The sequence below is a fragment of the Monodelphis domestica genome, chromosome 5 (assembly GCF_027887165.1).
Source record: "Monodelphis domestica isolate mMonDom1 chromosome 5, mMonDom1.pri, whole genome shotgun sequence".
NCBI classification, from domain to species: domain Eukaryota; kingdom Metazoa; phylum Chordata; class Mammalia; order Didelphimorphia; family Didelphidae; genus Monodelphis; species Monodelphis domestica.
In genome coordinates, this window is record NC_077231.1 from 214228960 (window position 1) to 214245245 (window position 16286).

A 16286-nucleotide genomic window follows, 5' to 3' on the forward strand; every position below is an offset into this window, starting at 1 on the left:
TTTAAAATGTCAGAAAACAACTGTCAAAAATAGTTTCTACATGTAACTGAAAAACTAAAATAAAAACTAACTAGGAAAAATATCAGATTAAGGAAGCTAGGTAGCACAGTAAATAAAGCACTAGATCTGAAGATGGAGAGACCTGGGTTTAAATCTGGCCTCACACATTTCTGAGCTATGTGACCTTGGACAAGTCACTCACCTCCAACTGCCTGGCCCTTACTCCTCTTCTGCCTTAGAATTGATACTTAGTATTGATTATAAGACAGAAAGTATGAGTTTTTTTTTAAAAGTCCATCAGCTCAAAGTCAACAGAATGAACCTTTAGAGATCCTCTAATAGTCTAATCCAATACCTTCATCTTAAAAAATGAGAAACCTGAGAACCAGGGAAATGAAATTGAGCCTGTCTCTTTAAGTACACAAACAGTGAGAAAGTGTTGAAGGCAGATTACCCATTCAGGGAGATATTATTCTTGGAAACAAGGTTGGCGGCTTTCCTATATCAAAGGTTGTATTGAATAGCTGTAGGGCCATTCAGGGTTATGTGGGGTGCAATTCCAGCCTCTTGGGTTCCCTATCTTGCTTCAAAGACATGTCAAACTACAGCTAAGTATGTCACAGGCATGTAGAAATACATAGGGAGAGGTTTCAAGGACCAAAGTTTGCTGTCTAAATTAAGGATAAGGTCTTAGAACAAACCCTTTTAAGAGGTTCTCTTTGAAAACCGAGACAAAGCTATCTAGGATCACAGGATCCTAGATTTAGAGCTGGAAGTGACCTCAGAGACCATGTAGTCCAAACTCTCGATTTATAGATAATAAGGAAGTTAAGTAATTTGCCCATGGTCACACAGGTAGTAAATATCAGAGGCCTGACGTGAACCCAAGTCCTCTGTCTAGAAAGCCAGAATGTATCATGTTACCTCGTGGTTTCATGTCTAAACTAAAAGGCTAGAAGCAAGAGATTGCCTGGTTAACTGTGAAAGACTTAGCTACTCTCAGCAATACAATGACCCAGGATAATTCTGAAGGACTTCTGAGACAAAGAATGCTAGCCATCTCCTGAGAAAGAACTATTGGAATCAGAATGCAGATCAAAGTATACTATTTTTCACATTCATGTATTTGGGTTTTCATTTGGGGGTTATAGTTTTGTAAGATTATTCTCTTAGAAAAATCAACCATATGAAAGTATGTTTTACATGTATAATCCAGATCAAATTGCTTATCCTCTCCAGGAAGGGAGAGAGAAGGGAGGGAGAGACAATTTGGATCATATAACTTCAGAAAATTTATGTGGACAATTGTTATTATCAGAGAGAGAGAGAGAGAGAGAGAGAGAGAAGAGAGAGAGAGAGAGAGAGAGAGAGAGAGAGAGAGAGAGAGAGAGAGAGAGAGAGAGAGAGAGAGAGAGAGAGAGAGAGAGAGAGAGAGAGAGAGAGACTGATTCCTATATTAACCCCTTGCTCTGGAATAGTCTCACTCAGCTTCACTCCTGGACTTCATGATCTTTAGAAACTCACCATCCTGCAAGACCAAATCAACCCTGAGATGCATGTCTTCTCAGTACCCTCTGCCTCTAGGACTCTTTGCTGACTGGAAAGAGTAGAAGGTTGACACCCAAGAATTCTTTCCAGATCCTCCATAGAAGCCAGCCTTCTTACCTACTTGGGCCATACTCCTGTGGACTCCATCATGCCCCCTGCCCTAGATACCCTTCCTCTAACCCCCTACCCATTTCAGCTTCTTTTTTGTGCTGTCTTTCCCCATTAGGTTGGGAGCTCCTTAAGGGTAGGGTAGGGAATGAAATTAAACACATTATCTTCTTCCTGAAAAACCTGCTCATCCCTCTAACTCTTCTTCTTTGTGCCACTATCAACTTCACAATGATCTACCTAGGCTTATTTCTGAAACCATATTCATCTTAGAATCAAAATTTGACTTAAAATTCAGAATTTTAGAAGTGCAAGAACATGGTCATCTAAAATAATTCATATTCTAAAAGAATCCCTGATTCAATATGACGAGTAAGTGATCATCTTAGCCTTTACTTGAATACCCTCAATGGGGAGAGATTCACTGACCTCCTAGATTATCCATTCCATTTTTGAATAGCTCTAAATATGAGAAATTTTGTTGTTGACAAGCCTAAATTTGCCTCTTCACAATTTCAACACATGCTTCTTAAGTCTGTCTTCTGGGGTGAAACAGAACAATTTTCCTTCACAAGATAACCCTTGAAATATTTGAACACATCTGTCATCCCTTCCTGAATTTTCTCTTCTCCAGGTTACTTCAAACTATCTTGATGATATGGGCTTAAATCTCATTCCTATCTGTGTTCTCTCTTGGATATTCTTCAGCTTATTACCTTAAAATGCAGTGATCAGAACTGAACACTAAAATTCAAAATTGGCATAACCATGGCAGAGTCTAGAGACTATCACTTTCTTGTGCTTAAAAGCTATGCTTCTCTTACCGAAGTCCAATATCACCATTAGTCTTTTTTGACCACCACATCATACTAATGATTTATATTTAAAATGTAATTCATTAAAATCCCAAGATGTTTTTCAAATTGCTCTCTAACAATACTATCCCCATACTATATTTGTGAAGTTGATTTTTTAAAGACAAGTATACACTTCTACTCGTTGCATGTCTTCTTTGGTTAGTTCAGGACTCATTCATTATACTGTCAAGATCTTTTTGGAGCTTATGTTACTTGCAAATTTGATGACCATGTCATCTATGCCTTTATTAGAATTATTGATGAAAATGTTAAATAGCACTTACTTATTCAATGCCATGCCAACTAAACTACCAATGGATTATTTTAACGAATAAGGGGGGAAATGCTGAAATTCATATGGAGGCAAAAAAGGCCAAAATTTCAAGGGAAAAATGAAAGGGGGGGGTGCTAAAAGTGCCATATCTCACACTATATTAAAAATAAATAATTCTCAAAATAGTTTGATACTGGGTTAAAAAAAGTTGAGACATCAATCAGTAGTATTGACTGGGTACACAATATATGGAAGTAAATGTATCTAATAAGCATAAACACCCCAATTACTGGGATAGTCTTACTATTTGACAAAAACTGCTGGGAAAATTGGACAGCAGTATAGAATAAATTAGATTTATACTAATATCTTACACCTTATATCAAAATAAGTTCCAAATGGATGTATGATTTAAAAAAAAAGGTCACATCAGAAACAAATTAGAAAAACATGGTTAATTATTACCTATCAGATATATGGATAGAAGAGATGATTATGATCAAAGAATAGGAAGAATCATAGAAGATAAAATAATTTTGATTATATAAATTTAAAGGGTTTTAACAAACTAATCCTATAAATCCGAGATGAAAAGGGAAACAAGTGGGAGAAAATCTTATTATAAGAGTCTCTAAGTCTCACTTCCAAGATATGTAAGGAATGGATTCAAATTTATAAAAGCCATTCCCCATTTGATAAATTGTCTAAGTATGTGAACAGACAGTTCTCTAGGAAAGAAACTTGAGCTATTTATAGCCATATTAAAAATGCTCTAAGTTAATACTAGAGAAATGCAAATTAAAGTAATTCTGAGATTCCACCTCAACCATCAGACTGGCAAAGATAAACAAAACAAAACAAAACAAAAGACAAACACTGGGGTGGGAGGAGGAATGAGAAAACAGGTCTATTGATGGGTTCTTTTGGTGGACCTATGAAAGAATATGATTATTGTGGAAAGTAACTTGAAATTATATTCAAAAAGTTGCCATATCGTATATGTTCTACCTGCTCTACCACTATGAGGCCTATGAACCAAAGAGAGAAAAAGAAGAAAAGGTTCTTCCTATACATTAAATGAATCAATTGAGGAATGGCTGAATCAATTGTGGCATATGAATGTGATGAAATACTTTTGTGCTCCAAGAAATGAGGAATTAGATGACTTCAGAGAGATTGATTCAGGATGAAGTAAGAAAAACCAAGAGAATAATTTATATGATAATATCACTGTAATAGCAAACAACTTTTAAAGCCATAAGAACTATTAATACAAAGACCATTCATGATTCCAAAAGACCTTTGTTAAAATATATTTACTATCCACCTGCTGAAAGAGAGGTGATAGATTTAGGGAACAGAATGAGTCATTTTTATATATCACCAATGAATGATTTTGTTTTACTTGACTATGAATATTTGTCACAAAGAATTTGTTTTTCTTTTTTTCTTTTTTGTGGGTAAGGGTAGGAGGGAAAGAATAGATTTTTATTAATTAAAAGAAATTTTTTTTTAAAAAATAAGGAATTACTACAGATATGGAATCCACTATCAGATGAGGTTACTATATTATTTGAATAGGAATAGGAATAATAATAATAATAATAATAATAGTTGGAATGTCTTGAGTAAATTAAGTGAAATTATAGTAGCTAGCATTTACATCATGCTTTAAGGTTTTATAAATATTAACTCATATTTTCACAACCCTGGAAGGCAGATGCTATCACTTTCTTCATTTTACAGTTTAGGAAATTGAGGTAGAGGTAAATGATTTGTCCAGAGTGACATAGTTAATTAAGTTTCTGAGGCTGGACTTGAATTCAGGTCTTCTTGACTCCAAGTTCAGTGTCCTATCTATCCACTGAGCCACCTAGATTTATTCTGTAATCTGTAAATGTTTGAAATGTAAAAATAAACAGATGTATAAAACTAAAAGAAAAACAAAAAAGCACACCCACAGAAAGCATAGACCTCTGGAGCACTCCACTAAAGCCCTCTTGCTACATGACATTGAACTACTTCTACTCTTTGATTCCAGACATTTAGCCAGTTCTAAGAAAAGGAAATAGTTATTTTCTCATGACTTTTTTTTTCTTATGAATCCATGCTGGCTCTTTACAGTAATTCCTTCTTTTCCTAGATGTTTATTATCATTCCAATAATCTATTCTAGTATTTGCACAGATTTAGCCATTTTAGCTGAGAATTTCGTCTCATATTCACTGAAAAAAAATTGAGGGTATCCAGTGAGAACTCCCTCTTCTTTCCTCACTCAATTGCCTTCTATACCCAAGTCCCTTATCTCTTCTTTAATTCATCTCACATAAAGAGGTAGCCCTTTTCCTTGCCAAAACAAATCCTTCTGTTCTATCTCATTGTCTCCAGCAGATTGCCCTTGCTATCATACCCAATCTCTTATTTATCTTCAATCTCTCCCTGTTTATTGGCTGCTTCTCTACTGCCTACAGACTTGCCTATGTATCCCCCAATCCTCAAAAACCTCTCACTTGATCTGTCCATCCCCACTAGCTATTATCCTCTATCTTTCCTTTTTATGGTTAAATACTTTAGGAAGACCATCTACCATCTATGCCTCTACTTCCTTTCTTCTTAACTCTTAATTTTCAACAGTCTGTGCTCCAAAACTCATTCAACTGAAACTGTTCTCACCAAAATGACCAAAGAGACAGCTAGGTAGTGCAGTGGAAAGAGTATTGGGCCAGGAGTCAAAAAGACTTCTTTCTGAAAGAGTTCAAATTTAGCTCCTCATACTTATTAGCTATGTTATCCATGACAAGGCATCTAACCACTGTTTGCTTCAGTTTCCTCAAATGTAAAATAGGGATGATAATAGATCCTATCTCCCAACATTTTTGTGAAGATCAAATTAGATAATTTATGTAAAATGCTTAGCACAGTACTTGGCACATAGTAGGTGTTTAATAAATGTTTGTTTCCATTCTTCCTCTTAACTGATCTTCATCTTTCCTGATTTCTCTTTAACCTTGGACATTGCCAATCACCCTCTTCTTGAAATTTGTTAAGAAAAGTGATAACATCAGGTTCCCAAGGATTCAATTATTATCTCCATACTATATTGACTATTCTCAAATCTAGTTATCCAGCCTAGCCTTTCTCCTAATCTCTAGACTTGACTCTCCAACTGCTTATTGGACATCTAGAATTGGCTGTCCCAGACACCTTAAACTCAACATGTGAAAAACTAAATTCATTATCTTTTCCCCAAAATCTTTCCCTCTTGGTAACTTCTTACTTTTGTCAAAGGCACCACCAGTCTCCCAGTCACTCAGGCTTGCAAACTAAGTGTACCAACAAGGTACTTCTCTATCGTTCCCTATATCCAATCTCCTGCCAAGGCTTTGTAACATCTCTTTATAAATTCCCTTCTTGCCTCTGATACTGTCAGCAACCTGGCGCAGGCCCTTATCACCTCATGCTTGGACTATCACAATAGCCTGTTGGTTAGTCTGTCTGCCTCAAGTCTTTCCCCACTAAATTGTATCCTCTACTTAGCTGTCAAAATGATCCTCTGAAAACACAAGTCTGATTAGGTTCTATTCCAACCCCAAATCTCTAACTTAGCCCCTTCCTTTCCGGTTTTCCTGTACATTATTCCCTCCATCCTCCCCTGCCATGTATTCTGCAATCCAGTGACAATGGCCTCCTTTTTTTCCTTGCACAAAACACCTGTCTCCTGACTCTGGGCATTTTCATTGGTTGTCTCCCAAGCTTAGAATGTTCCCCCACCTCTTGGCTTTCCTGGCATCATTCAAATTCCAGCCAAAATCCCAACTTTCTACAAAAAGTCTTTCCCAGATCCTCTCATTGTTAGTACATTCCTTCTGTTAATTATCTCTAACTCACCCTGTATATATCAATTGTACATAGTTGTTTCCATGCTGTTTCCTCCATTAAATTGTGAGCTCCTTGAAAGCCAGGCCCATATGTTGTCTTTCTTTCTATCCCCAGCAATTAGCCCAGTATCTAGTACATAGTAGGCACTTAATAATTTGCTATGGTTTGTAGACTATGTTCTCTTCCCTTCTTATGAAAATTGGGATAGGATCTTTCAGATATCACTGACAGTGGCTCAGCAATCACATCTGACATTTCCTTCATTACCCAAAGTTATAGTTCAATTGAGCCAAGCATGTTGAATTTGTAGAGGACAATGAAGTGCATTCTTACTCTCTCCTTACTTATCTTTGAGTTTCAACTCACTTAATCATTTTTGTTCTGTCATTTCCAATGCAAAGGTCATTCTCCTTGGCAGACAGAAGCAAAATAAGAATGCGGTAGCTCTGCCTTCTCTCTGTTGTCATCATCCCATCCACACCAAGCGGCAGTCTTATCCCTTCTTTGATCTTCCTTTTTCCTCCAACATAGCTTAAAAAAAAAAAAACAAACCCTTTTTGTTAACCTTAGTTTCCCTCACAGACTTTGTAATTCTGAGCTTTAGCACTCCTAGCACTATGTTTACAAAGCCATGCCATCCATGATTTTATGTTCTTGTGGTCTTCCTCTGCTGCCTCCATCTTCTTTACTTTTTTTTCCTTGAGACGGGATTTCTTTCCTTAACCCAGGCTGCAAATACAGGGGTCACTCATGGGTTAGATCCTAATGCTAATAGGTATGGAAGCTTTTAAGGTTCTAAATTTTTATAACTGGGCTGTTAGGCTCTCCTTAGGTTGCCTAGTAGCTGTCCATTCTCAGGGGCAACATATTGATGCTAGACTAGTGCCAACATCTCTTTGGATTTAGCCCTCCTATAGCTCAGAACTCCTTGATTTAGGGAAAATCTACCAGCCTCAGTCTTGCCAGCAGCAAGGACTAGAGACATGTGTCACCATTCCTGAACTGCAGATAACTTTTAAAAATCTAAGTTGATTGATATGCATATACATCACTGAAATTTTTTTTCTCTTTGTGTCCTCAGAATTTCTTTCTTCGGAGTTTCCCAAGAATTTTCCTATCTTTCATACAGATTATATATAATCCATGGAATCCTATCTATTCTTCTTAAAAAACCTCTTATGTCTGCTTTTCCAAAATCTAAGATGCATGTCAAATTAGCATGCCTTTCCTCCTCTATCACAAAATCTAAGAGAGAATGGACACTTACCCCTAAGGTCCCCACTATTTCCAGCCCAGCAACCAGTTCCTCCCTGTTTGTATGAATCAGATCCAATATAGCATTTCCCCTGATTGGTTCATTCACTTTTTGAATGATGAGGTTATCATTAAGTTAAGTCAAGAAGTTATTGGCTGCTTTGCTTCTGGCAGAGAAAGTCCCAACAGATGTCTAGATAACTGAAGTCTGTTATTACTACATGATACCTTTGGTGACCATCTTATGATCTGTTTTCCATGTATACTTTCTCTCCAGGTGGTCTGTAGTATATTCTGATGACAAAAATAACTTCTATCTCTGCCTCCATTGATCTTTATTCTAAAATTCTCCACCATACTTCTTTCCACCAAACGTTTCACAGTTTTCTTTATATGATTATGCCTTCTTAACATATAATGCCAGCTACCCCTTCTCCTCATTCCTGTTACCTAATCTGTTTCTTCTGAATGAGACATAATTATAAAGAGGTATGTTCCAGTCATGGGTTTCATCCTATCAAGTCTCAGTGAGACTAAGGAAGCCAAATTTGCCTCTACTTCCTCTAGCTCAATGCTTAATAGCAGGGCATTTATGTATACATGTTTGAAGTCATGTTCTTTATTATTTAATCTTTCCTGGGTTGTCTCCTGCAAAATTCTGAGTGTCCTAACTACTCTTCTTCTTCCTTCATGGTAGCTACTTTCTCTGGTATCTAACTTGGTGGATATACATAGGCAATTTCTCCTTTTATCACTTTTTTGTCTCTTTTTTTTTAATCCTGGCAAAAAATTTTTTCTTACCAGTCTTTGTTAGATGCATTCCATTACATCTTTTTAAAATTTTAAGCCATGGTTCAAGAAATTCAAATCCTATTCTCCAGGACCAACTAAATCAATTGTTCTCTCCTGCTTTTTGGCCTTTAATAGGTAGCAACAAAAGAAACTTAACTATTTCCTGCCTTAGAACTGACACCTACTATCAATTTTAAGATAGAAGGTAAGAGTTTGTTTAAAAAGGGGGGGGCAGTTGGGTAGCTCAGTGGATTGAGAGCCAAGCCTAGAGACAGGAGGTCCTAGGTTCAAATCCAGCCTTAGACACTTCCCAGCTGTGTGACCCTGGGCAAGTCACTTGACCCCCATTGCCTAGCCCTTACCACTCTTCTGCCTTGGAGCCAAAACACAGTATTGACTCCAAGAAAGAAGGTATGGGTTTAAAAATTTTTTTTAAAAAGAGGGGGCAGCTGGGTGGCTTTGAGAGCCAAGCTTAGAGATGGGAGATCCTTGGTTCAAATTAGGTCTCAGATACTTTCTGGCTGTGTGACCCTGGGCAAGTCACTTAACCCCCACTGTCTAGCCCTTACTGGGAAAGAAGGAAGGAAGGAAGGAAGGAAGGAAGGAAGGAAGGAAGGAAGGAAGGAAGGAAGAAAAGAAGGAAGGAAGGAAGGAAGGAAGGAAGGAAGGAAGGAAGGAAGGAAGGAAGGAAGGAAGGAAGGAAGGAAGGAAGGAAGGAAGGAAGGAAGGAAGGAAGGAAGGAAGGAAAGAAGGGAGGGAGGGAGGGAGGGAGGGAGGAAGGGAGGAAGGGAGGAAGGAAGGGAGGAGGGAGGAGGGAGGGAGGGAGGGAGGGAGGGAGGAAGGAAGGAAGGAAGGAAGGAAGGAAGGAAGGAAGGAAGGAAGGAAGGAAGGAAGGAAGGAAGGAAGGAAGGAAGGAAGGAAGGAAGGAAGGAAGGGAGGAAGGGAGGGAGGAAGGGAGGAAGGGAGGAAGGAAGGGAGGGAGGGAGGGAGGGAGGAAGGAAAAAATACTGGACAACACCATTGTTCCCCAGCAAAGAAGTATTTACTGCCAACTTCTACTGTTACATAATGGCAATGGGGAAAGAGGAGAGGAGTTTTAAGTCATGCGTCTGTTATCTCCACACAGAAATTAAGTATGTTGCTGAGAAACAAAGATCTGAACACACACATACACATACACACACACACAAGAGTAAGTGACAACCATGTTAAGAATCTTTCTGTTTTAAATATGCACAAAATGTTGACATAGGCAGTCCTCAGGGAGGAATGAACAAACTTCTAGCTATATAATATTATGCATTTTTGGACCTTTTATAGAACTTAAAACAAATTTTACCACTACTGTTGAATTAATCAATATGACCTTAATGTTACCTTTTTCTGGAGAGAGAAACTAAGATACAAAGAGATAAAATTTTCAAGTTCATAACCAAAAAAGCAATACTGGGCTCTAAAGGCCTGGATTAGTAAAATATCCTTCGTATATCCATGGAAAAGGATTAGATATGAGATATGTCAACTGAATTTTAAAAGATAGATTTTATCTATGATTTCATTGGAATGAAATTTAAAAGACCTAAGCAAAAAACAAAGTGAATAAATTAAGGAATAATAACTAACCTGATGCAAACAATGTTATAAATTCCAAATACTACATTTATAAATATCCCATAAATACAAATGGCCAGTTGTGCAGTGACTCACCCTCTCAAATATTTTAAGTTGATGTGATCACATTGTCACTAACACTGGAAACCATATAACTCATTTCTTCCCCTCAAGACTTATGTACTCAGCTCAGTGGACAAAGTAGCCTGGAAATTAGGAGATGCTGGGTTCAGATTTGACATCAGACACTTTCTAGTTGTGTGATCCTGGGCAAGGCTCTTAACTCCAAATGCCTAGCCCTTACTACTCTTCTTCCATGGAATCAATTCATAGTATTGATTCCAAGACAGAAGGTAAGAGTTAAAAAAAAAAAAAGACCATACATACTTTGACCTTTTCCATTTTCAGTTGCTCACAAGTTAGTTAACTCCATGTTAAAAAATCTCTTCTTCACACAAAGAAATTCATATTCTTTAACATCATTTAATGGCTTCCTCACAATTCTTACCCAGGTAAAATTTCTCCCTTTTTACCCTTTTTTTCTATCTGTGACTTAAGATATATATCCCCCACCCCAAATCCAAACCACAATTTTAATAATTGTGGCTGAGTCCAAGGATAATGCCAATTAAAATACTTGTGGCTTATCATAAGGCATGGCTATCTATAACCATATAATAGCCAAATTCAACAAATATTATCTTAGTCTCCATCCTCTTTGACCTTTCCGTAGCATATGATACTGCTGATCATTCCTATGTTCTTAATAACCATTCCTCCTTTGTTTTGGATGGCAATATTCATTCCTGCTTTTCCTATCTATTCTCCTTGGTCTTTCATCATCTTTCCCTCACCCACCATGTTTCTCTCTCTTCTAATCCCCTGCAGACTTTCTTTTTTGGCAATCTCATCCACTCCTTTGATTTAAAATATGATCTTTAAGTATAAGACTGTATATCTCTTCTGTCCACCAGCTCTATATTTCCAAAAACCTATTGACCATGAAATGAATATCTCATGGGCATCTCAAATTCAAAATGTTCAAAAAATATACCATGTTCCCCCAAAACATGCCTCTCCTAAAAACTTGTCCATTTCTTTTTGTAGTATCACCTTCCTTGGTCACACAGACATAAAATCATAGTTAGATTAATTCTACCCTCTACCTTATTACATCCAATAAGTTGCTAAATTCTGTTGATTCTACTCCCACAATTTCTCCTACATAATGTCTCTTATTTCCACTCACACTATCACCACCTTAGTTCAGGCCTTAAAAATTATAATAGCCTATAATTATAATAGGTCTTTGGCAATCTGACACCCTAACCTCCCTACCTGCTGTATTTTATTGTATCCTTCACTGAACAATACATATTTTATTTTGAGTTACCTGGACTTCTGGTTCAGGCATATCTATTTCATATCATATTCTAGTTCTTTGATACCATCCCAGTTTCCCATCTTCATGCTAGTACACGCAGGCTGCAACACAAAACCTCTTCCTCACCCACTGCTGAAATCCTTCTTATCAAGCAACAGCTTTGGTACTACTTCCTTCATGAAGTTCTTCCTGATCTCTGAAGGTGAAAATGATCACTTTCTCTTTAAATGTCATTAAAGCATCCTGTACAGTTCTCTCATTTGCCCTCATTCTATTATACTTATTGATGACATGATTAGGAAGGCAAGGCAGCTGATCTATGGGACAGGAAGCCCTCACTAGTACTCTTTTTCATTCTAATGTATACATAGGAAATGGAGAGGAATGGGGAGACCCTGGGTTTCTGGGCTGGTGTTAGTGGCAAGTTATTATGGTCACAGAACTGTTTTGGAAAGTTTGGGAAGAGGGGAGAATCAGGGAGTCAGGTGAGACCCCTAAGACAGAGTAGCAAAATTCCAAGGAATCTGTATGTATTAGTGCTTGAGTTCCCTTAGAACGATGTCAACCCAGCTACATCTATGTCCTTGCTGACAATTTCTGAGACCATTTCTTATTATTTTGGATGCATCCAAGACTACAGATCTCATCACCTCATTGTGTATATATTGAAATATCCTTATTAAATTGTAATGGTCTTTAAGGGAAAAAGTTGAGGTGAATTTTTTTGAATCCCTAGCACTTTGTGCAGTATACAACACATTAGTTATTTAGTGCTTCCCGAATTCCTTTTTGCAGTTTTCATGAGAAAGTCTTGTCAATATTTTCTAAACTTTCTTTTCTTAAATACAAGATAGAGATTTTTTAAAAAATCTTTCTTAAGGCTAGAAAAAAATCTAGGAGTCTTTATCTTTTAAAGCAGGGACTATTTTTCATTTTGTCTTCAGCACCTAGTAAATACTTTGTAGAAGCTCAATGTTTGTTGGATAAATTGAAGCATCTAGGTCAGCCTCTTAGTTTTACAGATAATTTAATGAATGAGATAAAAACATTTATTAAATTCCTACTATATGCAAAGTACTAAGAACGGGGCATTAAAACAGAAAGTAAGGCAGTTTCTGCTCTAATAGGGGAGATAATACATATAGGAACATTCAGCTGCAAGTTATATAGAAAGGTCCCATGGTCCTTAGGGGGGCAGCAGCAAAGCAGAAAGTAATGCATCTTCTTTAGTGTTATTTGCATTGCTATAATCATATCTGGTTTTGATACTGGACCACATGACAGTGTCAAGGACTCTGGCCTCAAGAACTTTCTTTTCCTGGTCTTCATTAGCTATGGCTGCTGAGGAAATAGGAGCTGCAGCACCAACTTGTGGCTGGTGATAGGTCAATTCTTGGAGGTAGTAGTTAAGATGATGACAGTGGTTTGACTTGTCTGGCACATGCTGCTTCCTGACTCTCTTAGGGTGCCTTGTTGCTTTAGGCAGGCTGACTTGCCTGCCCTGTAGAGTCATTTTTTAGGGATGACTATCCCTTTTTCCATAAAGATTTCTTTCCTAGATGATGGCTTTGGGAGCCAGGCCAGGTATATGTGTGTGTGTGTCCCTAAGACCCTTGGACTTACCTGCCCTTTGATAGCACCTGATCAACAGTTTGTGGTGTTATTTTAGATGGTTGGCCCCTTTTCCAAATGGAAATCATGGAACCAGGTTTCTATGCATAACAGCTGCAGGGCCAAGGTGGGAAATAGGGTCATTGATTTTTGAGGTACTGCTACTTTGAGAGTTCTTGGGTAAGGTGAAGTGGTGGTTAAGAAAGTGGCCAGGGTTATACCCTGATTGCTCTGTGTCTCTCTCTAAAGGGTGCCTTTGGACCCTCCATTCATTACCTATGCCATTCCTCCCCACCCTGCTCCCCACCAGGGACTTGTTCTAGCAACCTCTCTCTTCTCCCTTACATCTTCAGTGTATCCTCTTGACTTCTTAACATTTGTCTAAAAATGTGCTTATACCATTCTTCTCTTCAAAAAGAAAAAAGAAATTCTCCCTGACCCAGCTACTCCTTCAATATAACATTCTCTCCTTTTTTCACTGCCAAATTCTTCAAAAAGTGTGTATACTCACTGCTTCTCCTCCCTTACCATTCACTTGTTCATGCAAAATCCTGAAATCTAGCTTTTTTTCTTCCACCATCCTATGAAACCACTCTCTCCAAAGCCACCAATGAACTCTTAATTGCCACATTCAATGGCCTTTTCTCAATTCTCATTCTTCTTGTTCTTGTTGTTGCAGTATCTGACACTGTTGATCATCTCCTACTTAATGTTTTCTTTCTCTCACAGCTTCCAAGATGATGGGCTTTAATGGTTCTCCTGTCTCTGATTATATCCTCTCAACCAATTCCTCCTTTTGTTTCTCTTCAAGAAACTGGACAGCCCCCTACATTCTTCTTTGTTCTCTTCTTTTCTCTTCTACTTTCTCTCCCTGGCAATCTCATTCATGCTCTATAACCTCATTATCACAGGTGACTTCTAAATCTAAAAATATAGCACTATTACCTCCCCTGAGCTCCACAGATAACTCCACTTGTGTGTAATACCACTCATGGCAAACTCAACATGTTCAAAACTAAACTAATAATATTCTACCCCAAACTATTCCTTCCTCCCAGCTTCACTTTCTGAAAGTAAAACTAATTACTCTATCTTTTATACTCCTATCTTTTGCCATCTCCTCTTTCTCACTTCCCACATCCAATCAGTTCTTCAGAATATCAATTCTTCCTCCATAATATCTCTTGTAGGCTTCCACTTCTTTCCATTCAAACTAGTTTGGGCCATTCCATCTTACCTTGATTATGTTAACAATCTTTCTGCCTCCAATCTCTTTTTTTCCAAGTATTCTTTCACACACCTTCCAAAGTAATCTTCCTAGTGCAGAGATCTAACCAGAGATTTTCCTTTTCAAAGAACTTCATTAGTTCCCTGTTTCTTATAGGATAAAATACATCCTCTCTAGCTTGGCATTTAAGTCTTCTGTAGTCTGGCTCAAATTTTCCAGCTACTTGCAGAATTATGAGAGACTGTGCCACAGAAGATAGAGAGCTGGTCTTGAAGTCAGTAAGATCTGAGTTTAAGTACTACCTTTGACATATACTGGTTATGTGACCCTGAATAATCACTTAATTTCTGGAGACTTCAAGCAATTCCTTGTGAGGAACAAATGAGACAATATTTGTAAAAATAATAATAACGTTATTATTCTCCTTATTCCATGGTGAGTAGAAATGAGAGAGAAATTGCACCTTAATAGTCAGGCATACCATATAAAGTTTTAACTCGCTAATCTGACTGAGCTATTCTAATAAATTGTAAGAATTAAGTCAGTCTTAACTAGTTAATACATTATATAACAGTCATATAAACAAGGTCAGAGGAGAGGGAATGAAACTGAGGTCAAAGAAGCAATGCTAGTTATATTATTAATAGGAAGTGAAATCAAGTCATCATTGGACCAGTTTCTCTAACGTCCTGTTTATTTTTACTTAACTGGTCTGAAAGCTCATGTTTTAATCTATTACATCAGTATTTTAGTGTGTATGTATTAAGAGAAAAGGTCAGTCATCTCTGCTATAGTTATTCCAAAGAGGATTTAGAAAAGCAATGAGCAGATACAGTGTTATAATATTAAGAGAGAAGTTACTATGTCTGGGCATAATATTGGCTCCTCTAGTTCACATAAACAGTAAAATTGCAATTCCAAGGCAGACATTGGAAAATCTGCCTCTCAAATCATTCACTTGATAATGAAATTTTTTCTATACTTTGAGATCCTAGATGAAAATTACTCCTCCTACATTGCTGGTTTCTTTCCTGTGCTTACCAGCTGGTCTCCACTGCACTCTGATGACGTGAAAAACTTCCTAACAGAAAGGTTTTGAAATACCAGACCTCAGAATGTTTGTGGGCTCTTTCCCTAGAATATTCTGCAGGAGATCAAATTAGGTGGTGTCTTGTTGGGATGTAGATTACTTTCAATTTTACTCTCTTTCCTTTCTATTAATTTTCCATATAGTTAAAAGGGGAAATGAGCTAAGGAAGCTCCATGCTAATTATTAACCTGTAACTCCAACTGGTAGTTATAGCCTTGTAAAGCCATATCTTGTAGTTAGGATAGGAGAATATAGTGCATGCACATGCACACGCACACACACAAACATACACACACACACTTAAAAGACATAATTTTTTAAATCTTCACAAACTATTTGGTATGATAGTGTTTCCTGCACCACCAGGTTATCCTGATGGAGATGATGTCTAGGCTCCAAACTCCCTAACTATTACTTAAAGCTTTGTTAGCTTCCCAAGTCTCTGACATCATTATCCTAGCTGTTTTAATACTGCAGCAATAGTCACCTTCAACTATCATTTTGATCCTGCCAGTCTCCTTTAAAAAACCAAACTCCTCTTGATTTAAATGAAAATTCTGGACTATTCTATCAACACATTCATGTGACTTAATTATTCTCATCTCCTAACTACATTCTAGTTCATACTTCAAATAAGTCTATTTAATATCA

At 37.4% G+C, this 16286-nt stretch overlaps 1 protein-coding gene across 8 annotated transcripts in view; it reads right to left on the bottom strand.

Annotated features, from left to right (window-relative positions):
* The window catches only part of HIPK2 (homeodomain interacting protein kinase 2), a 261143-nt gene that overhangs the window by 232612 nt on the left and 12245 nt on the right, over positions 1–16286 (bottom strand). For 3 of the 8 annotated variants that reach the window (XM_056799781.1, XM_056799782.1, XM_056799783.1), the window contains one exon: positions 7032–7196. The exons of the other annotated variants lie outside the window; for them this stretch is intronic. The gene's annotated coding sequence lies outside the window, so the exon portion shown is untranslated. The remainder of the gene's footprint in view (positions 1–7031; positions 7197–16286) is intronic. 8 annotated transcript variants of the gene reach the window in all.